This window comes from Callithrix jacchus, chromosome 10 (genome assembly GCF_049354715.1).
Source record: "Callithrix jacchus isolate 240 chromosome 10, calJac240_pri, whole genome shotgun sequence".
In the NCBI taxonomy this organism is placed as follows: Eukaryota; Metazoa; Chordata; class Mammalia; order Primates; family Cebidae; genus Callithrix; species Callithrix jacchus.
Genome location: NC_133511.1, coordinates 92,210,424 through 92,235,439, shown reverse-complemented (window position 1 = coordinate 92,235,439; position 25,016 = coordinate 92,210,424). Strand labels below are relative to the sequence as shown.

The window sequence follows — 25,016 nt, the reverse complement described above, 5'->3', positions numbered from 1 at the left end:
TTTTCCCTCCCTTCCTTCCTTTTTCTGCTTTTGTTTCCACTGTCCAACTTCTAAAACTCTTACATGCGGTTTTTGATAAACTTTCTTGGTTAAGCCCAGAAGTCTAAGGCAAATTAAAAATAAACATTGCCTCACTATCATTCCCAACATCAAGCATTTTTTTTTCAAGGAATGAATAGAGAAAGGCTTACATACAATGTTTATTTTTTTTAAAAGAATTTAAATGTTTTACAGTGTGAGAATCATTGCACAACTCCCTTGTTAATTTTGAATTTTCCATGGTTTTCTTGGAGGATTGAAAGTACAAGTAGCTATATTAATCATGACATAATTTCAAACTTAATACTTTTTTGTGTTAATTCTGAAACTAGTATTTATAAGAATAATTGAAATTTTCATTACAGAGATTATATGTACAATAATGGATTGAGAAAAAGACAATGTTGAGATTTTGCTTTGTCTCATTAAAGCTATAATAACCCCATGAGCTTATTTCACACAAGGCAACAGGATGATTAAGAGCTGTTAGCTATTTTCAAATTACAGAGCTAGTAAGGACTGTTCAGTGACATATTCCATGCTGTTTTTATTACCTAATTTTTCTATATTAAAATGCAATGTAAAGCTGTTATTACAATGACAGGAAGATCCCTTCTTTCCAGTAAAATGTATGAGACACAGCATCATGAGAAATGCATATTTGATGATGATGATAGTAATAAAACATTTGGTTCTCTTTTATATTCAGTAAGAATATAATAGTTCAAAGTGGTGACTAGGTATGGTGGTTCATGTCTGTAATCCTAGCACTTTGGGACATCTAGATGGGAGGATTGTCTAGATCCCAGGAGTTCAATACCAGCCTGGGTAATATGGTGAGACTCTGTCTCTTCACAAGACATTTTTTAATTAGATAAGCATGGTGGCTGAGGTGGGAGGCTCGTTTGAGCTCAGTAGGTCAAAGTTGCAGTGAGCCAATATGGCACCACTGCATTCCAGTTTGGGCCCCTGTCTCAAAAAAAAAAAAAAAATCTGCATTTCTGAGGTTCTGAAAGTTCCTCAGTCATCAAAGAAATATTTGATCAATCCATAATTAAGCCAGAAGACTTAAATGGTAGCCACAATGTGTCAAATACTATGCTAGCCTCTATGAGACCCAGAACATCACTGGTGTGATCCCTGTCTTCAGAACACATAAAATTAATTGGGAAGACAAGAACGTTTGCTTGCAATAATTAAGGAATACCATGTGGCATAGGTTGAATAGGAACATGAGGTCAGTCATTTTACAGATCATCAAAGTATGGACAATAGTGAGATACAGTGAAAGAGAAGAAATATGATGATATCAGTGCTGGATCCTTAAATGTTCAAATATATCTGTGGAAACACTTGTTATGGCAATCTTCCAAGGCTGAACCAAATTGCTTGTTTAGTCTCTGATGATCATGACTGATTTGATGTACCAAAGAGGGAACAGGGATTAGAAAGAAGGTCAGTCCTTCATTCCTGGGTCCTGGAGACATCGCCATGTGAAAGTGTAGTGATTTGCATGTTGTCATGGGGCAAGGGAAGAACCTGGGTTTGGTTAAGCATTGAGTTAGAAAGAGGTAAAAAATTCATTTTAAAAAGAGTGACCTCTCCAGTTCCATGGAATGAAGGTAGGAAGGGGTGTCTTCTAGGACATGCTTCTTAAACCAAAAGGCATATGAAATGCTTCTAAAGATGTTATTTAAAAAATACTGACTCAGTGAATTTGATGTGGGAACTTGAGATTCTGAATTTAACCAAAAAAATCTCCTGTTGAGAAGAGTCATATGCAGGGAGAAGGTTCAGGAAATTTAGGGAAGAGAGGTTGGATTGGAAAGCAGGCTTGGAAAGAGGCATAGGGATGAAAGTTTTGTGGGTAGAATAAAACATCTATGTGGCAGGGAGAAAAGAGCATATAGGCAGGAGCAGAGATGGTGTGGCTGTAAATCTAACGGTCCTAAACCTCAGGGTTTCTCGCTTAATACAGTTGACACAGTAAGATATTTTTAAGCATCACTGCTTAAGATTATTGTCTTTTTCCATTCTCACTTCTCTCTCACTCACATTTTTGTCTGGTGATGCTGGAGTGGCTATGGATATTTGGGGATTCAAGTAGCAGGAAATTGAATTGGGGATGCATTTGGTTTATTTTCATCAGGATATATTTATATGGTTTGCAGTCACCTGCATGAATAATTAAGTTATTGCTAGCCATCTCAGTGTAGTAGACATTTGCAAAAATAGTCATAGTTCTCATTGTGCCATCTTACACAATAGTGTGACTAAATGGTGCAGAGCCAGATGTCAGTCATGATATCAACTTTCCTAGTGTACTTCGGCACTAATAACTCTTAATTGTGGGAGAGGTAGAAAGAAACAATCAAGGCTGCCCTAAATTAGGGAAGGCTTCAAGAAAGAAATGACTCAACCTGACATCTGCAGGATGAACCAGCATTTAGATAAGCAATTAAAACAAGTAAATCATGTGGTGTGAGTGGAAAGACATGCAACAATTCACTGTTACCACTTATGGGACCAGACTTCAGAAATTAAAAGAAACAAAGCCCTGCCCTAGCAAATATTTTGACCTAAGTTAGAAGTAGGCAGGAACATGCTATTCAAGTTTCTCTCTTAAAAGAAATGGAATGTTATGATGGAAGTCATAAATTTTACTGGTTAGACTTTCAAGAGTAATAGCAATAGGTTATTGTGTGTGCATATTTAAAGGACAAATGATCCTTTCTCCTTCAATGGGAAATTATTTTAAAATTATACAGTAAAGTGATGGAAGGATGTGAGTCACTTTTTGCCAAATCAAACTACAAGGAATGTTCCAGTATCAAAGTTTACCTGTACTTTCCCTGGCAGAAGAGCTGTTATTGAGATATATGATCCTGGTTGTACAAGAAATAGTTCTATGAGTTCTGGGGAATTCATAACTCACAGTAATTCAGTCCTCCTGAGATCTTGGCAGAAATCAAGTGTTACTTCACAACAGCTGTGAAATCTTCATGGGTTACCTCTGTGAATGGTCAATGATGAATGGCTAATGGGAACATGGGGCTTTGATTTAGCTGATAGGGTTCTAACTGACATAGCACACCTGTGAGTACGGCTATGTATTATGGAAATAGCAACAAATGTTTTTAATTCTTTTGTCCCAGAACATTCAGTTAAATTTATTGAATGGATAACTGAAACAAGATGACTGTGGCATCTCAAAACATTGTTGAAATTTTGGAATTTTTTCAAATCTCAGAGCCAAAATTATCACTTCATTTTGTGCTCCAAATGATCTAAGTATGATATTTAGCCTGACATTGATCTCTAAATGTAAAAGCTTAAATTATCTGAGTTCATGTTAACTCTGCTATCTTGCCAAGTGCTTCTACCTTCATGGGATGACTTGGGCCTGAAGGAAGAGTAATTTGTGTAGCCAAGTGGCATTAGGGGTATGAGATTTGCTTTTAAACTGCCTTACTTGACTCTCTAGAGTAGAATCTGATTCAAATTGTTATTATATCTGTCTTCAGGGCCTCTTCCTAAATAAATTTCTTTAGCAGTTGATGAAGATACATGGGTCCTTGGCTCTTGAATTCAGAATCTTAAGTCAAAAAATTTCAAGTCCATTTTTTTCCCAATATTGTTGTCCTTCACCTAGGGTGACAGTAAAAATATTTAACAACTAGGATGGCTGGACATTGGCCAACAAAAGGGGCACAGGGGCACAAGGAAGAAACTTATACTAGAAACTTCAGTGCCTGAACAAATTGGACCATTATTCTACTGAAAATCATTACAACCATTTACAGCCAGAAAAACTTACATACATAACCAAGTTTACATTGCTAGCTGTTAGTAAGGATAGCTGTTAGAAAATAAGGATAGGAGGCATGGACTTTTAAATCCCTAAGGCTGAGGTCCAGTGGAGAGAGCCTTGGTTTGGTCAGTGTTTGCATCTGAGGTCTACCACTTAGTATAATGCTAACATATAAGACAATGAGAGCAGTGATTGTGCATATATTAATTCATTCACCAAATATTTATTAATCACCAACATATACCTGACTTTTAAGCTAAACCTTTAAGAAGTCAATAAGCACATTTCAGATCCTTAATAAATATTGGTTCAGTGATTTGAGTTTTGAGTGACAATGTTGTCTTTATTGTAAGGTGAAGGTAGATTAAATCAGAGGACATTTTAGTACCTGGAAGACAGTAAGTACTCGATATGTGCTCAATGCATATTTATTAATTTATTTGATTTCTCCATGTTACTGCATTATTTTTTAATATTTATACCTATTTGCAATGCATCATACATATATTTCTCTAGCTTGTTGAGATTTTTAATAGTCTCTCTTTCTCTCTCTCTTGGATTCAATCAGTTTGTGGTTACAATAAACTGACATCTACACATGTAAACCTCTACTTATGAACACCCTATCATAGATTTTCATTCAATCAGTAAATCTTTATTGTGCTCCTACTCTTAGATCTAGCATTTTCCAGACTTTGTGAGAAATAAAATTTGCAGGGCATAGTCAATGTGCTTGAATCGTATTCAGTCCTGAGACCAAGTAAAACTTATATGTATATATAAGTACAGCATTTTCTAAACTGTTTACTTTGCATTACTAGTGAGCTTGCAAAATGTTCATGGACAAATACATTGATAAAACTTTATGTTAAGCATTTTTTAAATTATAGGACTTTAGTGACCATTCAATATCTTATGACTTGTGAAAGTCTAGAGATACTTATGCAGTGACCTTGAAACATACATTTTACCAGAATGCCTATTGACATTTATCAGGATGCTAGCATTCCAGAGAACTCACTTTGTGAAATGATGTAAGAGCTGGGAATACCTGGGTATCATCATTTCTCTGCCACCACACAATTATGTGACATTAGGTAAGTTGCTTAACTTTTCTGTGACTCTCATTCTCAACTTTTAAACAGGGATTGTAAACTGATACAATATAGAAAAAGAGAAAGCAGGAAGACAAATGTGAAAGTAATTTTGTAAAGCTACATTGGTATATAATTGCATGTCTTTTATAAGTGAACTGGAAGAAAATAATAGATGATTTACAGAATCAGAGTAGAAACTAGTTTATTGTGTGATTTCTGCTGAAGCATTTCCTGTGATGATCATGAAAAGTCTTAAAAACGTTGCTTTTCATAAAACATTTAAGAAAAGCTATAAATTGTCAGGCAAGGGTTACAACGCTCGTAAATTCATCAGTATCTGCATGAAAATGATTCTGGTTTCTGCACTATTAATCTGGCAACTTGGTAGAAAACCTTCAGAAGCAGATGGGCCACAGTCTCTAAATAGTTTCACATAAAATTGCACTCATATGGAGAAACAGGCAGCATGATGTAATTCTTGGCTAGTCTTCATAAAACAATAACGTGTTTCACTTAAATCCCAATGCATATTCAATTATAGGGTTTTTTTCCTATCAAAAGACAATATGTAATAGTTTTGAAGTTCTTTACAGAACCATTGAATAAGACCAAAATAATTATGTATCCGTTCTGTGAGATACATGTGGAAACATGTTTTAGATGAACAGTTTCAGGAGAACAGAAATTTATCTTAGAGTATGTCACAGAAAAGTCTTCACTGTTATGATGAGTGGAAAGATTCCCCAAAACATTACTGGTGTCTTGACTTGGGTTTTTAATTGTCTCTGTGGTTTTCCTAAAATGCTATCATAGCCAGCAAGGCAAACTATTATAGGGATGATATACTGATTCCCAGAAAGCAAGACGTAAGGCACATAAAGAAAGCAATGGAAGGGTCACGGATGTTCTGTGACTATAATGAATGACATTAGAATAGGCACAAAAGGCAATGCTTGCCTACGAGAAGAGGATAGAATGCTATATTAAGAGATTCAGGATGAGTTAGATAAGAATCTTAGCTTTCTCACTTTCAAGCTATAACGTCTTGGGGAAAAGCCATATGGTAACTGAACCCTAGTTTTTCACCCTATAATATGGGGAAACTATTATCTACTTCAGAGGTTTAAAAAGTCACTAAATGAGAAAACAAATCGATAATAGTGGCTGGCATACAGTAGGCCATATGTTCATTTCAGAAGATGTGTTTGGGTGATAAACTCTTGTTCTTTCTAAGAGTAGCAATGCTCTCATTAATTGTATCTTTCATTTTACATGCACCATTTTAATGAGAAATTAAGCTCTTTGAAATCTTTGGGAGTAACAATAAAAGAACATAGGAGTGCAGTGTTTCCTGGGAATATGCCAAACACTCCCTTCCCTTGCACATGTGGGACTTCTAGATTGGACCAGGAAACTGCTCTGTTTGGTTCTACCTTTTGAGACCACCCAGAAGATCCAGCTGGAACAGCAGACTGTGGCTCATTTCTCTGGATTGGGAGCCAAGAGGAACCTATTACACATCTGCTCTGCTGTCTGTCCTGAGTACCTAGTCTATCTGTATAGTGTAGTTCAAAGAAATAGACCCAAATTCTGAGCCACATGATTTGTAGGCGGTCTGTCTTTATGAACTTTCTCTTCATTATTTGGGACCAGGGACTCCTGGCCCTCTCAAAAGTATGAGAACCACTTTCTTAAATTTTGCCTATAATCAATGTCTGCTTCAATATTTTTCATTAAATGGACCACTTCAGAAATTAATTAATATATGTTTTCATGATTAAAAAAATCCTCCAAATCTTTGTTATCTAATATATTAAAGACTCTAACCTTGGACATAGGGTCATATGTAGTGACCTATGACTATGCTATCCCACTGGTTTACTGAAGGCAGTAGCACCTCACAGGTAACAACCAGAAGGCAGTGTCATACACTTAACCAGTTACTCCGAAGTATTACAGATCTGAACTCAAATTATAGATCCATTAGTTACTATTTCTGTGGCACTGAAGAAGACATTTTGCTTCTCTGAATGTCACTTTTCTAATCAATAACATGAAGATAATAGTATCTTTTATATGACTGTTGTGAAATTTCAACAGGAGGATACATATGAGACTGGAAAGCAAAATGCCTTGGTCATACTGTCTTCAGTTACTGTTAGCTATTCCAATAATAATAATAATTCTTACTACATTTTTATTAATATTAAAATTAGACATAGGAATATAAATATAAAAGTGCTTTTGGATAAGTTGAAGTGGGGAAAGGAGAAGGTGTGGGCATGATTAGAAATCAGTGAAATAATTTTAATTTATGAAAACAGATTTAAAAATTCTAGAAAATGCAAATAAGTATATAATGAGAAGTCTGATATTTCCCCAAAAAGTTCTTTAGCTCTCCTTTATATTTCCTAAAGGAAAATATATAATCTATATCATAAATATATTATAAATATATAAATATGTGATATATAAATAAAAGCACTTATGAACAAAGGATAGTTCTCTAACTCAGCTACTTGATATAGTTCATGAAAAATTATATCAAAGATAATTTAGATTTTCATTTTGTTGCATTTTTAGGTTAAGAATGATTTCAGCAATGTTCTTAGAATCCCTTTTTCTTGTATTTGTGTATGAAGTGTTTTTCTTCTAATTATTTGGTATTTTTCAAGGATTTAAGAAAATTATTCTTTGTATTGGTGAATTTTAGAAAGTAAAATGAGGTGACTTTTATCTTCTTAGGTTTATAAAATTTGCTAACATAAGCAGAAAACTTTAATTTTTTTGATAGTAGGTTTCTTTTAAAATATGCTGATTCTGAAGTTACATTTTGATCTAACTGCTAGTTGAAAATTAATATGTCTGTTAATATGTCTGAAATGTCATTTTTAATAAACTTTTGTACTTACTGCAACTGAAAATGAAAAACTCAATAAAACTTAGAGATTTTCATATATAGTTTCTTTCTTCAAATCCCACAACTATTTGACTAAATCTAAGAGTTTTTAAATATAAACACACTATTTTCAAGTTTTCCATGATAAAGTTACATTGTAGATACAGGATCCCATAATCTCAGTTCCTGAGTCTCTAGTTACATAATGAGTACAGTTAGTGGAATAGACATTAAAATATTTTTTTTTTAGATTGCAGTTTAGAAATAGGATAATTTTGAGGACATTCAGTATTGCAATATTTTCAAGAGTAGAGAAAGCTACTTGGATACTGAGAGTGAGGCTTCACCTAATATATTCAGGTAACTGCAACAAGTTTTTTTCTGTGCCTAATTTGCTTTATTATCCAGTTTGCTGTTCTTAGAGCTACAATCCAATACTGAATCTTGCTGAAATTGCTCTTGTTGACAATCATAGGCACATCAGACCAACTTAGGCCATGTTAAATTCATTAGTCATTATTTACTTCATATTTTGTGAAAAATATCATCTCTAACCTGGATGTATAGTAGACATTTCTTTTCTACCCTATTTCCTCTTTTGCCCTGCTTCACCATGTCAATATCCACCATGAAGAAAACTTGGGGTATAATAAAAACTGAAAAATAAGACCTACTCTTCTGATTTTATATGCCATTTGTGGAAAGTAGACAATAATCAGTGTAGTCATGAAGTCATAAATATAATGCCATCTTTATAATAAAACTTGCCTAAAACTATGATCTGTCTCACTTTGGAAGGATTTTAAGAATGGTCTCTCATTATCATTCTTTCTTTTTTGTTAGACAGAGTCTCACTCTTTCACCAGGCTGGAGTGCCGGGGCTCAATCTCGGCTCACTGTAACTACTGCCTCCTAGGTTCAAGCGATTCTCCTGCCACAGCCTCCCAAGTAGCTGGGACTACAGATGTGCACCACCATGTCTGGCTAATTCATATATACATCTTTTTAGGAGAGACAGATTTTCACCATTTTGGCCAGGATGGTCTTGATCTCTTGACCTCGTGATCCTCCTGCCTCGGCCTCCCAAAGTGCTGGGATTACAGTTGTGAGCCACCGTGCCCAACCCTCATTATCATTCTTAATCACAACCTCTTTGAAAAGTGATGATGTATGTATTAGGCACCATACAATTTTGCATCTTTGTGAGCCAGTTTTTTTGTCTTCTGGAAATTTATACGCTATGTGAAAGCAAATGATATCCCCTCAAACATATTTATTGTAGTATTATTTAAACTAGCAAAACTTGTAAACAATAAAATTGCCTGCAGAAGAGCGGTTTTGGTGGCCCACGATTTTTCAATTTGATGACATTAAAGAGCTATTAAAAATGGTAGTCATACAAATTATAATACAACACCTATATGTACGATAAAATGCTTAATGTTGGATATAGAATCAAAACAGAACTTATTTTGTTCACAACTATGAAACTATTCATATAGGGAAGAGAATATGAAAGTTGAAGACTGTTACAGATGGATGATAGATAGCTTTTCTCTCTTTTGTCCCTCTTCTCCCTCTTTCACTCTCATTTCCCTGCCTTCCTTCCTTCTCTTGTTATTATCTCTACCATTATTAAATGCTATTTGTAAAATACATAAAATTAGAGGAAAATGTATATATCATCTCTGTTCAAGATATGTTATCCAAAAAAATTTGCTTTGTCTACATATGAGATAGGTAATAGATTTGCTTTATAATATCAGATAGCAGTCTTTTACCTGACATATTGAATATTAAGATAAACATAAAAATATTTTTGTTTTAATTACTCATATAGTTGTCTTTATTTTTTTTTCCAGTACCTTTGTATTAAAATGAAGGAAACAATTAGGCAACTGTATAAATATTCAGAATAAGCAATTGATCAAATTTTCTAAATTAACTGTTTCAAAGACTACATCATACCAAATTAAACTGGATAATATAGTAAATCCAATTAGCAAAAATTGGTTTCAGAGACCATATTTAACATCAATACACATTTTCCAAGTTAAGCGGAATGTTTTTGGTCCAGGAACTGTCAAAAAATATTTTGAAAGCTAGATTCCAAACATCTGTATCATGTCTTATGTTAAAATCTTCTAATTCTCTATGGCTATTTTGTAATCTTGTTAGAAAATTCCAATTTAGAGGCAGAGATAGTACAAAAGGGATGCTTGACAGGACAGCCAGAGTCCTGAGCTGCAAACTTAGTTGGGCACGTACTCTGTCACTGACCTGGATAACTTATTACATTTCTCTGAAACTTGTGTTCTTCAATTGTGAAATCAAAGAGATAGTCTATAATCTCCTTTAAAATTTAGGATCACAGTGTTCACCAGTAGGACTTCAAAACCAAAGGCCATATTTGGACCTGCTCTTTCCCATAAGTGGAGTAGATGGTGACATACTTAGTGCACAGAAAGGAATATGGGCCCAAAAATGTCTCTTTATAGTCTTACTATTAAATCTTCCTTAAGGATGTCATCTGAATTAAGCTATATTATTTTCTGAGAATAATCATTTGCTAAATTTAAGCAGATATGAGGTTCCTGATTAAGCTCTCATCTTTTTTCCTTAGTAGGAATTGGGGTTCGTGAGATACCAATATATTTTGATCATAAACAGAGTCTCAAAATATAGAGCATTGGTAGGCTGATGGCAGTCCTTGTGTGTTTGGGGAAATGGAATTTAATAAGAAATGTGATTGGAAAGAAATAGAAACAACAAGACAACACAATTATTTCAAAAAATTGTATTCTACCAGCCCTTTCCAGTCCAAGGGAAAAGTGAGCAAGGAAGCCTTGTGGTTTTGAGGGATAGCCTCTGAGCTGATCATATTAAGAAAAGTGAATTGTAAATTTTGTAAACATTAAAGCCATCTCAGACTTTCAAAGAAAGAAAGATATACTTCATTAGGTAAGTTGTCCCCAAAATAAAGTCACATTGTTCTGTTCTGGGCCACAGTAATTTTCCTTGTTGTTGTTGTTTTTCCCTGCCCAAGATAATATATCTCTTTCAATCCTTCTGAATACATTTTGTTTCCAAATTGCATAAAACTTTCTTGTAGAAACATTCCCACAAATTGCTTTCTTCCAGTTTGGCTTCCTTGTAAAACAAACAGCCCATTTTACCTTAAATGACTGTAATAGTGAGTGGCTGGTTGGCATTAAAATACAGTTTGGTTAATATACGAAGGTAGCAATTATTTCCCAGTGGAAAAGGGGTCTTACTATGTTCTTTTTCTAATCCTTCATGGGTAAAGTTTTTAAGAGCTCTGGTAGAAATAACATATTATTAGAAATCGTTCTTGCTTTTCCCAACATATTGATATAGAAGTGTTACCTGAGCATGCTGGAATAAAAAACCTCACTAAGCTTTTAGGAATTAATTATCTCTGTTCGTGCTTTCATTTTCTATGTATGATATATCTCTAATTTTAAGTTCAACTAAAAACCAAACTGCAAAGTCAGCTGAAAACTGGAGCTTCCATTTACTAGGAAAAGATTCACAAGAAAATATGAATTGCCTTTAATCACTCCAGCACTATTCACTTTTATTGGGGAAGAAAAAATGCCAATAATGTGGAATTCTATTACCCATCAGCTATTCTGTTTAAATAGAGCATAGAGATTACCTTTTGTCAATTACAGTTTATTGTCTTTCCTCATTCTTAATTCAAATAAATCAGCAAGACTTTGAAGTTTATAAATTTTAACAAGTAGTTGTATTATCTTCTAAGTTTTCATCTTTATATATAACAGCTCAAGTAATAATTTACACAGAAGAAAATAAATAGTAATAGACTGTAACTGTTAAGAATCCTACCCAAGTGTTTAAAGGATTACATTTTATAGAAAGCTATTTATATCAAGTTAATAAAAGGCAAGTTTTAAAACTGTATAATGCAAAAATTTCATATTTTAAAATATATATGCATACAAATATGCATAAATATATAAAACTACCAATAATTTCATTCCATATATATGCATAACACATGCATTCTAAAATTTCTGTATTAAAAAGAATCAGTGTGGTAATAGAAATGGACAATAAAAGTTATCTTCTTAAAACTAAAATCATTACAATGGTCTTGAATTTTTACAGCTATTTTATATTTCAATACATATAGTATAATCTTGAATAAATTAAACAAGGAGATTAAAAAAAGAGAAAAAATTTACTCACAAATCAAAATGGTGTTTATTACTCCTGTAACTTTCTAATGCACTATTGCAGTACTTATTTTTAAATAAACTTTGCATTTCAATTCTAATAAAAATTATTCCTGTTTTAAAAAGGCATTTTAGTTGGAAATAATTTCAAACTTGTAGAAACATTACAAGAATGAGAATAGTATACAGAATACTCAAATACCATTTACCTAAATTTACCTCTTGATAACATTTAGGCCTACTTGCTTTATAATTTTCTCTCTGTCTTCCTCTCCTTTCCCCCTGACCTCCATGAGACTAGGCTGCATACACCATGTCCCTTTACTACTTCCAAATATTGTGGTGTATATTTCATCAGAATAAAAATATTCTCTTACATAAATACAGAATCGCCATTAACTTCAGTTAGTTTAATTTTGATGTAGTACTTTCCATCTACAGCCTGAATTCAAATTGAGTTGTTGGCTCAACGATGATCTTTATACACACTGAATTGTGGTAGCTCAGTCTTAGGATGCTGAGCCTCATTCATTTGGGATATTATAATAAGGACAATCAGGTGAGACTTTCTGTGGTATCTACAATGAAGATGTTGAAGATGGTGCCCACCGTATTCAAAGGTGTTGCCTTTATGAGGATCCACAGTAGAAATATCCATGGACACTGAACAGCCTTGATGTTTATTTTGACTACCAAGGAAATTAAAGCCAGAATTTGGTAAGTCTGGCAGGGATGTGTGGTTTGTTTTTCTTTGTGCTATCACCAGCCTTATTTGTTTTCTCTTTCTTTTTGTTACAGTTTCCTTATCTACTTACTTTACCCTTTAATACAAGTTTTAGAGCTGCCTTAATTCCCTCTGGAACAAAATTGGATATAAGTAAACAAATAAATAAACCGAATACATACATACATACACACACATGCACCTAACTAGATGAAGAAAATGTGTCACATATAATTGTAGACTTAAGGTGAATACGTCTCCATGTCCTAACCACGTTTGTTGGATAGCAGCTTCTTACATCCTGCTTTCTCCATCAGCTCCTCACATTTCCAACAGAGAACCAGGCACCATAATCACATTTTTTCTGAAGGCTATCTCTCTGACTCTCTTACCAACTCCAAGACTCCCAGCATCCCAGTTGAGGATCTCATTTCAGCAGACAGTTGCCAACTCTTGCGTGGACATACCAAATCCTCTCCACAGTTTGAGAGTAAAGAAGGTTTTGTAGCATTTGTATTGCTAAATATAATTCCCTTTCATGTCTCAGGCCCCTTCTAAGCTATTCCATGAAGACTCAAGTACTCATATGTGAGCCAACTGCAGGAAGTGGAGAATTTTCAGGCTTCCAGGATTCCATAACAATGGCTTTTGTTTTTCATTTTGAAACCTTTTTGGTCAAAATCCTAAATGGAGTTGATTCAATCCAGAACACCCAGCAGTGAAAAATCAGACACTGCTAGATCAGGTAAAGAAAAATGATATTTAGAAAATATTTTCTTGAGATTTCTAAACAACCAATCTCCTTATGGGTGAGGAGTGGTTCCATGTGTGGGAAGCTCCATGCTGACCTACATAGTGTTGCCTCTATGGAAAAAGTAGATTTCAATGGTTTTATTGATTTTTTACTTGTGAATGCATTTGATGGTCTAGAAAATACAGCCACACTCATGACCTTTCCCCATTTTCACAGCAACCTAGTGAGATAACTACAATGTGAATTGTGATTTCTACTTTGTAGATGAGGAAATTGTGGCCCAGTGAGTTTAAAGCTGTGCAAGAGCAGGAAAGTTCTGCTGGCACTTAATTTGTTCTATTGCAAGTCCCAAACCAATATCATAACTTACCTGTTTCACTGATGGCGTTATTACATTTTAGTCTTCCGGGAAAAACAACAACAAAAAGGACCCTTAGATTAATCTTCAGCTTTTCCTTCTTTGGTACTCTCTACACTTTGTGAGGAAGCCAAGCCATGTTGTCTCTACCTCCCAGATGTCCCTGCCATCCGTTCCTGCCTTCTGTTACTTCATTACCCTCTGACTACTCTTGCCTTGCTACAGTGGCCCTAAATTATAGAAACCATTTTCTAACTAGTCATTCTGCTACCAGCTTTTCTGATTCCAATACAAATCTGCTGCCAGAGCGTTCTCTTTAACACAACAAATACAAATAATCATGATCTTTCTTGCTTTAGAATCTATAATGGATTTATACTGCAAGTACAAAGCAGATTTCTAAAGCTGCCAAGCAGAGCCATCAGCTAATTTTATTGAACTTTATAATTTTATTTTTCACTATGCATATATGTTCAACCTGTGAAATTTTATTACACAAACCATATTTGACTTGCTATTCCAAAAGCATTATGCATTCTTTAGCTGTTGGGTCTTTACTCAAGTTACTCATGCCGTTCCCAAACCCCATCCTTAAGGATTTAGCCCAAACATGCCTCCTGCATAATGGCTCCTATATTTCTCCAGCTGGAATTAATCTCCTTCTTTCACATACTCCCATGACTCTTAGTTCAACTTCTATTTTAACATTGCCTGGAATTCAAACTTTCAATAATTATTTCTATATGTCTGTCTTTTATGCCAGACTACAAATTCTGTAAGGACCCAAGACCTAAGTCTGTTTTTTATCTTTGTCATTCTGTACATCCTCTTTAGTGCTTTGCATTACTTATTGTACAATAAATATTTGCCAAGTCAATTTACTTAAGGATGTCAGGATTTGGATTGAGCCATTGCCTCCATTTAAATTAAAGCAAGGATGTCACCTGAAATAAGCAATATATTGACCAAGTGCATCAATTTTCTCTAACTATGGTTAGGTTGTCAGAACAACAAAAGGCAGAGCAATATTCTGAGAGACTAGAAGAGGAAACAGGCAAATTAGAGGTGGGAAGGTTTGGTGTCAGTGGCATTTTTGGATAGCTCAGGATGAGAGAAGAGGGCCTAAAAAGAGATACAGAAGCTACAGGGGAAGTATTATGTAAAGAAGAGTGGGAGGGAAGGACAGAAGGAAGCTAGCATTTTTTGTGTCAATCTTGTATCAGACACTTTTAGCATAGGTTTGTATTCGACCCTCCTGCTGCCATGAAGAAAAGGTATTCTTATGCCCACTATATATTTATGTGTTAATAGAGAGATTGAAACTCAAAAGTGTTTAGTGAATAAGAACCCAGATACCTCTGCTTCCACAGCCTTTTTTCTCTGCCATGTTGACTTGGATAAAACAAATGCCTGGCAGAGGAAGAGGAGAGGTGCTCAAAAGGCACAAACAGAGGATGGTGGAAAGACTACCAGGTGTCAGTGGGAAATTCTGTTTCATATATGACTCTACCTTTGATTGCTTCTTTTTTGTGAAGAACAAAAGGAAGTATATTCTGACAAAAAGAAATATACCTTAAATTAGATTTCAACCAGGCAGCTCATTAAGACTCTGCCCTTTTCTACAGCTTTTCCTGGATATGGGGAACAAGGAGTGGGTAGGAGGTGGACATGGTGAGAGAGGAGGGTATTTTTATACAACCACATTCTTTTATGGAATGAACTATGGTGTGAAAATTAGTCTTGCATCTTTTAGATCATAAATCTGAGTGGGGCATGCTGTCTTGGCAAAAACCAGTAGCAACGTGCTAAGTGTTTATTGCCAAAAGAAATAGCATTATGACAGCAGATAATTATGAACAGCGCTAGCAAGCAGGGCTGGGAGGAGATGGCTCTGAGAGATGGAGTGTAGGGGCTCTGGCTGAAACCAATCAGGCTCTCAAATCCTTGCCACTGATCTGCCTTGAAGCTCAATCCACTTTCTTCTTTAAAGAGCAAGGATTTGTCTGGAGAGAAGAAATCTGTTTAGAATCATCAGAAACCATATATGAACTGATGATCAAAGGTGAGGAGGGTATTTTATTTTTAATGCTGAGCTCAAAGCATCTTTACACTCTCAAACCTGTAAAATGTGTTGGCATTCCAGTGCAGGTTCCTGAGGACCCTTATTATTTAGAATCTTTAATCCAGTTTTCTCTCATGATTTCCAGTGGACACATTTTATTAGGTGCAATAGCTGGATCCTGCTGTCTCTTTCTTTTGGTATGGAGTCAGCTTATGAATGAGGGCAATTCAACCTCCACAGCATGGTTGAGGTAAAAAAACATCTAATGAATTCAGGCTGTGAGGGAAAATTCTGCTCTGGGTCTCCCTTTCATGGGGAAGGGAGAAGAAAAGAGGCACTCAGCCTGCTACCTGGCAGTCGTCTGGAAGCAGTGTCGTCTGGACGTAGTGTTTCCTGCTGGAGTTAAACAGGCCTCTGTTACATAAAATCCTGCTGGCATTGCTCTGATGCCACACCCCAGCCCTGCTCTCAGGAGCCCTCGCCTTGGTGCTTCAATGCTTACTTCATTTCGACACACCACTCCTATTTACAAGACTGCTTTTTATCTGAACCCATGCCCTTCCTGTAGCATATTCCTTTAAGAGTAAATGAGGCATAGCCAACACCAGAACATTCGTTGATTTAGCTTCATCAGGGATTTCAACGTTTTAGGAAGTGAATTGCCCACATAAATCATGATTAACCATTTGATCTGTAGGGGAAAACATTCATTCAGAGAAGACCAAGGTCTTTCTTTAAAGGCATTACCTACTTCCCTCTTAGAACATTCAGAATGTAATTCATTGCTTTCCTTCGTGACCTGAGGTCATACTTAAAAGGTATTGATTTGTTGCCTTGTGTTATACAATCATTTCCTAAGGCAGAAATTAGAGGCAAAATATTTAGTAACAGCAAGTAGTAGAACTAACCAATCAAATTGGATGAAAGCCATGAATAACCCATTTGGTCTAATTAATGAGCCCTTGGAGATGATCAGCTCTGTCCTTGGGACTTAATGGCCTCAAACTAAATGTTCCCTTCTGACTGACATTTATCAAATACCTACTTACTTATCTTAGCTAATTTAATCCTCAAATGACATTATGATACAGGTGAAAATATTTACATTTTATAGAAGAAGAAAGTGCTTAGAAAGACCAAGCATCTTGCCTAATGTCATACCACAGCTGCAAGGTCAACATTTGGACATTACTTACCGCCTGAATCAATAACACCTACAATACACTGCCTCATTCATTCCTCTTGCTCCTAGTTATCTGCCGTAGAGAAACTGCCTGTCAAGCATATTAAATACGTAATCTCATTTGCATACCACACAGTTCTCTTTCCTTTATTGTTTCAATAAATTGAATGCCTATAATGTGCTAGGCACAGAAAAATCAAATGGCCCATACAGTGAACAAACCCTGACCTCTGGCTTTCTTAGCACTATATTTAACATCCAACCTACTCATATAATCTTTAACACTTTTGCCAGGTATGAGTGCAGTCTCTTCTACAAGGCAAGATTGTTAACTTTTGGCCTAACAAAGACCTTTCAGGTTTCATTTTTAATTTCATGTTTGGTGGATGAGACAACTGGAATTCTAATCTTAGGATAACAGATTATTGGTAAAAGTTCTCGTTTGCTTTTGCCCACCTGCCCAATACCCCTCCCCAACCTATAACACCTGGTTAAGGAGAACCTGCAGAGCAATTTATATCCACTGATACCAGTACAGGGGAGAGGAAAGAGTCTCTCTTGATCTTCATTCATTCCACATATATTAATTGAGTGCCTACTATGTGTCAGAAACTCTTCTGGAAATTTATCTTAATGCTTGTTTCAAGTCAAACTGTGCTACCCAATCACTGATTTGAAGCAGCCTTTGTGCTTTTATATTTCATATTCCTGCCTCAAGCCTTTTCCCCAGTGATAGCCAAGAGCAACATGAAGTCTTTGAAATAGGGTTTACAGCCTTGTTTTTCTGTTACTAATATAGCATGCTGTTCTCATCATCGGTCTGATTTGGCTACTGACATGGTGACATGCTGGAATGTTTCCTCAGAGATCCAAGAGTAAAAAGGAAGCAACAACAACAAAAAAGCACAAAGAGTTCAGAACAAGTAGGTGCCTTCCAGTAAAGTCTACATGAAGGAATTGACTTCCTTGAGTGCCTTCAAAACCAAATATTTGCACTATAGGACAGACAGGTATGGATATTTTCTCAAAAGCATTAGGAGAGAATCTTGGGAAGAACATGGAACTGACTCTTTGCTCCTTCCCTTAGCACTTCAATGATTCCTCACCATTTTAGGGGGTAGATACAAATGCCTGAGTGTGACATATGAGGCCTTTATAATTCCATACTTTTCATCCCCTCATACTCAGCTCAAGAATTACCTTTTCCAAGCAAGGTTTCTGGATAACTCTGCTCCAGTAGAACTAGCCAGTTTTTCTTTGTGACCTTACTCTTCTATTCAATAGCGTTATTCATAATGAAATTCAATATTGATCCAGTATGTAGGCTTCACAGTCAGATTTCCCAGGATTGAAACCTGACTTCTATACTTCATTTTCTGACTTTCAGCACATTTTAAACATCTTTGTGTCTCAGTTTATCAGTAGAAAGGAAATAATTATAATCACATCTTTCTAAAGATTTTCAAAATGAGAATCAAATGAAATAATATGGGTAAGGTGGTCTCAGTATGTGAAACATAGACTTCAAAAATATGATTCCTTGTTATAATTGCATGTCTTCTATTCAGTGAGTTCTTTCAATGCAAAATCTGTGGCACTTAAACTTGCATTTAGTGCCTAATGATGTTCTTATTTATTTAATGTATAAAATCTTCACAGCATAGGAAACAATTTAATTATTTAATTATAGCCTACATTAGTTAGGCTAACACGAAACAATAACAAAACAAGAAAAAAATACATGTTAATTTCTTGGCTCTGTAACATTCCTAACGTGTTTCTGATCATCACGTATCTCTCCTCCAAAGTGTGATACAAAAATTCAGAATCCTTTCATCCGGTTGGTCCTCCATCTTCAACAGATAGTTTCCAAGATCAACATGCTTGTCTGTCTGTAGATAGTAAAAGAGGAAAAAAGTGGGGAAGGAACACTTATTCTTGACCACCATGGCCCAGAAAGAAAATACCTCACTTCTGTTGACATTCCACTGTAAAAAACATGACCTTTGCCACACAACTCTAAGCCATGTGATAGGTAGGCAAGCATCCATTTCTAATTGCCCTTGAAGGATGTTAGGAAATTGATGGGAAGGAGAAGACAGGGAAGGGTACTCCTGGGAAAAGAAAAGAAGGTGAATAAAGGGCAAAGGGAAGTTTAGGTTTATAGAATCAACACATTTCACATTTCAACAGAAATGCAGGGTACATGATGGAGAAGATAGGAAATAAGAGTTGGAGGTTAAACTCAGTCCGCCCACCTTATTATGATTGTTCACTTCACATCATACTAAGCCTAGGGTTCTATAGTTTCTGAGCTTGACACTTCTGTGGAAAATTGGCAAATGTGAAAATACCTAAGCTCATTAGATAACGACTGGTCACGATCATTTGAAGCACAGTTGTCAGATTTGTTAAATAAAAATATAGGACATCAGTTAAATTTGTCTTTTAACTAAATGATATTTTTATAGTATGAATAAGCCCCGTGAGACATTTGGGACATATGTATATTAAATTAGTATGTGTTATTTATCTAAAATTAAAATTCAACTGGGTGTCCTATATGTTATCAGGGCAACGCTATTTTTTTAGGGCAAGAGAAGTATCTAAGTAATTTTCCTCTTAGTAATAATTGTAATTCTCTGTACTTTAGATAAAATTTTAGAAATTTTCCCTTTCCTTGTCAGATCTTTTTCTTTCTAGTTTTGCACCAAAAAATTATTCTCTGACAATAATCATTCTTTCAAGTGGCTTCAAATGGTAAAAAATAGAAATGCATTATGCAGAATCACAGTTTGTCCTGTGATCGGACCGTTATATGATGGGACTGCAAGCAGAGACTACACATTTATCAACAGTTAATTTCTATGGTATCTACCCTTTTAAGAGTCAATACTGATAATCAGTTACAGAGGTTCTTCAATCCTTGTAGCCCATCAACTAGATAAACTTGTTATTGATGCCAAATCATTTTTTAAAAAGGTTCTGTTTCGCCTTTAGACCAGGCTGTACCTCTAATAAATACTAGCCAGTTGTCTTGTAAACATACAGTGATAATAAAGCAATGTTAGTGTAGTAATAGTCATAGTAGTTGTAGTAGTAGTAGTAATAGCACCTTTATTGATCACTTCCTTTAGGGTAGCCATTTTTACAATTGTTTCATATGAATTATTTAATCTTAATAATCTTGGTTACACAGAGGTTAACTAACTTGCCAAAGTCTGAAGAGCTAGTAAATGGAGAAGCCAGACCCACTGGACAGAGGATTGGTGTTAAACATCATAGTAATTGTCTGTGTTAGTGAAAACTATCTTCCCACTGGGGCAGTGACCCAAAGCATCAACACTTGCATTATAAAGCACCATCCTGGAATGAGTCAAGTGGCACAGGCTCAAAATAATGCCTTTGGCATTTCTTAGCTGGTACTTTGGGTAGCTTGTTTAACTTCCCTGTACTTCAGTTTCCTTATCTGTAAAAGGAAATGGTAACATCTACTTTAGTTCAAAATTAAGTACATTTAATGCAGTGAGTAAATATTAATTAATATTATTATTATGAATATTATTCCATACAAACTGGTTTACATAGAATTTTCTTGTCCTTATAGAAATGAAGTCTTGCATGTTCTCACTCATAAGTGGGTGTTGGACAATGAGAACACATAGACACAGGGAGGGAAACATCACACACTGGGGCCTGTGGGGTGGGGGGCTAGGGAAGGAATAGCAGGGGGTGGGGGGATTGGGGAGGGATAGCATTAAGAGAAATAGCTAATGTAGATGACGGGGCAATGGATGCAGCAAACCACTACCACGGCACGTGTATACCTATGTAACAAACCTGCACAATCTGCACATGTACCCCAGAACTTAAAGCATAATAAATAAATTTTTAAAAAAGAGATGAGGTCCCAATGTTCACATGTAGATAAGAAATGACAACAAATCTCTACTATTTCTCTACCTCCTGTTCATCCTATTAATACAATTAATATCTTAAATGTGTGCTTTGAACAAGTGATAGATGAAGAGCAACACACATCACTGTGAAAAATAAAAAATATAGAAAATAAAAAGCTAAGTACTTGCCAATGTTTGGCTAGTTCCCAAACATCATGATATTCCTTTTTATTTTATTTTCTAATGGAAGGGCTATATCTGCATTTTCTCATAATGACTTAGGTACTTGTTCATACCAAACAAGTTAATAAAAAAGAATGCCATTGAAAGTAAAATACTGAAATGTTGACATCACACTCAAAATATTACTTGGTATTTATTCTTTGCTTTTGGAAGAAAGACCATATACACACTGGTCTTTGCACTTTTAGTTATGCTGTTCTCCGTGTCTCTCCTCTTTCCACTTAACCACCCTTTAGCCTAGTTCCTGCTTTAAGTTCATCCGTAGACTTATAGATAAAGATGGCGACCACCTCTGAATGCCTAATCTTTTCTGACTAATCCCTTTTCCATACTCAGATAGACTTAGAGTTTTTCCGATAATCTGAAAGTTGGCATTCTATTATTGTGTGAAATCCATAAAAATAGAGCTTATTAGAAGAAAGAACATGGAATTTAGAATCTGAGTTCTGTTGTTTCATTTCCTGAGAATTAAATGAGATCTATCATACTGATCTTCCCCATGACGAGTATTGGTAGACTGGAGACATTTCATAAATGTTTGCTTGATTAATGGTTGTCATAATTTAGGTAACTAATATATGACAGTGGCTGACATGATGTAGATGCTCAAAAGTCTTAATTTATTTGCCATTTTTATTATAACCATGCTGCTTACATGCCATGCAAGCTCATGGATTCCTAATTAAGTGCTGAGAGCTTGCCTGTATATAGGCTTCCAATTAGAGTAGCTCCGCAATAGAAAAACTGAATATCTAACAGTTTACTTTTAACTGATTTAACAAGTTGTTAAATTAGGTCTGTCAGATATTAAAAATCTGACTTAATAAGTAGTATGTTCTTTTTTTCAGGGATATGGTTTCTGAAGGAATATGGCATATTGTGGCATTTTTCAAAGGTAACCAACTCAAACGTTCTTCTTACAATGTAACATTGATAGGACTCCATCATGAGGCAGGATTTTTACCCTCTCTCCACTCCTCCCCTCAAACCTGGATGGACCCTCATAACTGCCTCAATTAATAGAGCATGCCAGAAGTGACCCTATGCCTTCCTAGCCTGGGTCTGACCTCTCTGGGACATGTATCTTCAAAACTTTAAGTCAGCATGTAAAAATTCAGCTACCTGCAAGCCCCCATACTGGAGAGAACATGTGAAGACACTCCATAGAGTTACAGATGCCCAAGGAGCCCCAGATGAGTTAACCTGCAGTCTGTTCAGATCAGACATCAGAACATGTGAGGGAGGAAGTCTTCAGTATGATCCTGGCCCTCACCATTGTCTGATTACAACCTCATTAGAGACCCCAACTCAGAAGGCCCATATTTACTTCTCTTAGATTCCTGAGCCATCAAATTTTGATAGTTAGAAAATGATTATTGTTGTTTCAAACCACCAAGTTTTAGAATGATTGTTGCACTGCCATGGAAACAAGCAGGGCAATTAGGGAGAAAAAGTTAGTCTAGTTAGGTTTAAATTGCAAGACAGATGAGCCATGTCTTAGAACATTCCATCCTTCAATCCTGGTGATCACTGCGAGGGGAAGGCAGAGACTCTGCCCAGTCTGTGAGGTTTCCATTGATTCCTGGGATTGTGGCAACTGAAGTTGTCTAAGACAATTTTGTCCTGAAAAAGCCATGGCTCTGGAATAATAAAATATACTTCTTAATAGTTTTTCCAGTAATTAAAGTGTTATTTCCACATCCGTTTTAGTAAGTGTAAAAATACATTTCAAATCACTCTTTCCTTCAAAGTGGGAAAAGGTGGGGGTGGGGGGAAGCAGAGCCCATATGTCTCCAAATAAATGCAGTTACCAGTACTGCCTTTACCGAGGTCATACACCTATATGGTGGAGGGCATAGGATGGTGGATAGGGATTTTCACATCTGGATTTCATCAACTCATATTGGTTGTAACTTGCAGACTGCAATTTCTTTGCCAATTTTTTTTGTCATTAATCCCTTGGTAGCATAAAAGAAAAACAATGGTTCTAGACTCTTCATAAACTGCAATTGCGCAATAGCTGTTGTGCATAATAGGCAGCCTAGACTTGCTAAATGTTAACAAAACTCCCCCCTCACTGCCACGAAGGTGAAACAAAATGTGAGGTCTACACAAGTGGAAAGAGGTAAATGGCATAATTTTGCTTCTGTCCATGAGTGATGGGAGTGAAGACAAAATGTGCAAATCCTACAGGGGCTGAGAGCAAGAAACCCACACAGTCCATGAGTGTAAAAGGTGTTGAATGGTCACTGAGTCCTTCTGGAATTGCTCCAGGGGGAATGGTTTCCTGAGGCCCTGGTCTGGCAGGGTGGAAACAGCATTGCTGATAGATGATTGTTGGGTTTACAGAGGAGAGAAATTATTTAAGAAGGCAAATGGAGGCGTATCTTTTTTTCTACATGTTTTACCCTGCCAGTAAGTAGAATAAAAAAAAAAAAGAAAGAAAGAAATTACAATTCCCGAACATAACTTGGACTTTTACATCAGGAGGTGGCATGGGCTATTTTGAATCTAAGGGCAGAGCGAAATGATGAAAAAATAAAAACTGGATCTTACTTTCTGCCTCTTGGTTCTGGTGAATAAAGATCTTTGGTGTATGACTGATGCTCAAAAGCCTTTTAAAGACCTTGCACCCTAAACTATTTTTGGATTAGATAACCAAGTACTTTAGAATGTGGTAGTGCCTGATGCTACAAATTAGGTAATACAATATTTTTCTTTATCGTTATTTAATTTAGAGTAATGTTTAAGAGGATGGGTCCGAGGCTTGTATACCCAGATTCCCTACCCCCTGACTGCTTAAGCAGGGGTCTCCATTTCTGTGTGCCTCATTTCCACATGGTTAAAACATAAGTAATATTTTGTGAGGATTAAGAATGTTTCATGAGAATCAAGTATAGTAAAAGATGTAAGTGCCTGGGACTTAGTTAGATGTCGCTAACTTTTAGTTATTATTCTTATGTTCATCTGTACCTGCCTGACTTATTATGAACCTACACACGATTTTCTATGTTGTTTTTAGTCTTTTTAATTTTTCTCCCTATTGAGTTGACTATTACCACTTGCAGCATATAATGTCACAAGTTGCAGGTCTACAACTAATTAACCCTCTCCTTTTCTTCTCCTAAGTCTTAGATTGTTTGTATGGAGTTTAAACAGATCTTTTATTTTCACATTTTAACAGCATTTTAAAACTGGTTCTTTTAGCTATTTTGAAATAAACAATATACTGTTGTAATTAATTATAGTCACTGCTGTGCAATAGAACACAAGAACTTATTCCTCCTATCTAACTGAAACTTTGTGCCTGTTGACCAATATCTCTCCTTCCCTGTTCACCCCAGCCCCAAAGCCTCTTGTATACCTTGTGCTTCCATGAGCTCAATCTTTTTAGATTCCACGTGTAAGTCAGATCATATGGTATTTGTCTCTTTGAGTCCAGAAGTTTAAATATTCTCCCCACAAATGGTACATATTTGAGGTGAAGAATATGATAATTAGCCTGATTTGTTCATTTCATAATGTCACATGTATCAAAACATCACATTGTACCCCTTAAATACATACAATTACTATTTGTCAGTTACAAAACCAATTAAAATCCTGATTCTGAAAAAAAATACAAACCTCTGGATATGACTGAAGAGGTGATTATTAGACCACAATCTCCATGAGGCCAGGGACCATTTTTATTTTGTTCACTATTTTGAAATACATAGAATGCAGC

At 35.7% G+C, this 25,016-nt stretch overlaps 2 long non-coding RNA genes across 3 annotated transcripts in view; one reads left to right on the top strand and one right to left on the bottom strand.

Moving 5' to 3' along the window:
• Nucleotides 1-13,364, bottom strand: part of LOC118145646 (uncharacterized) — a 56,139-nt gene extending 42,775 nt beyond the window's left edge. The window contains exon 1 of the long non-coding RNA XR_004730933.1: nt 13,183-13,364. This is a non-coding gene — a long non-coding RNA (uncharacterized LOC118145646). The remainder of the gene's footprint in view (nt 1-13,182) is intronic.
• Nucleotides 13,365-15,757: 2,393 nt separating this feature from the next.
• The window catches only part of LOC118145471 (uncharacterized), a 94,952-nt gene continuing 85,693 nt past the window's right edge, over nt 15,758-25,016 (top strand). For both annotated transcript variants that reach the window (XR_013522783.1, XR_004730571.3), the window contains exons 1-2: nt 15,758-15,964; nt 17,947-18,157. This is a non-coding gene — a long non-coding RNA (uncharacterized LOC118145471). The remainder of the gene's footprint in view (nt 15,965-17,946; nt 18,158-25,016) is intronic.